The sequence below is a fragment of the Gregarina niphandrodes genome, assembly GCF_000223845.1.
Source record: "Gregarina niphandrodes unplaced genomic scaffold scaffold00092, whole genome shotgun sequence".
Taxonomy (NCBI): Eukaryota; Apicomplexa; class Conoidasida; order Eugregarinorida; family Gregarinidae; genus Gregarina; species Gregarina niphandrodes.
Window position 1 is genome coordinate 3,162 of NW_011645857.1, and position 772 is coordinate 3,933.

The 772-nt window shown below is 53.5% G+C and overlaps 1 non-coding gene across 1 annotated transcript; it reads right to left on the reverse strand.

Annotated features, from left to right (window-relative positions):
* Window positions 1-394: 394 nt before the first annotated feature.
* GNI_194510 lies at window positions 395-466 on the reverse strand. Its single transcript has one exon. It is a non-coding gene; the product is annotated as a tRNA-Gln (tRNA).
* Window positions 467-772: the final 306 nt, after the last annotated feature.

Sequence of the window (772 nt, forward strand, 5' to 3'; positions counted from 1 at the left end):
AGCGTGAAAGACCAGATCGACGCTTTCACCCCCGAAGCGTTGCACCAGTGGAACGGATAATTCTCCTCGCACGGACGGTGGTTGTCTGCGTTCCGTTGGACCTCCATTGTTTCGGAGGTATAATGATTTCAAGCACGGAACTCGATGTGAGTTGTGGTTCAGTGGTAGTCCCCCTACCATCGTGACCCCCTTACTGCTCGTAACAAATCGTCTATCCTCGATAATGGGAACTCGTCTCGTACTGTCACCTCGTTTAACGAAGGATAGTCCACCCAGAACCGCATCGACAAGTGGGCCGGGTCCTGGTTGACAAATCCGCAAGTGACAGTCGTGCTCTGCTCTGAATTTTGGGGAGCCTGGACGATGTCACCCAGTTCTCGGCTATGTTATTGAAGGGCTGTTCTGGGAATCGAACCCCGCACGCCTTCCATCAGAAGGAAGAATCATACCGCTGGACCAAACAGCCAACCGCTTTGCTGTCAATTTCTGGTGCTGAAAGGAAGCCTTCTACCGGAATCGGACCGACGACCTTTCGCTTGCTAAACGGATGATCTTCAGGAAACCTTCGCGAATTTCTCACCACCACGATCAGGAGCAATGGCGTGAGTGATATTCGAAAGGTCACGGTCAGGTCGTCGCAGATATTGTGGTCGTCGAGCACCCCGTTGGGCTCCGGAGACAATCCAATCGGTCGTTGGCGCTATCCGCGCTATCTGGGCGGGATCGGATTGGCAGCATCAGAGCGGCCTGCTGTTTCAAGTTTTCTGGACGT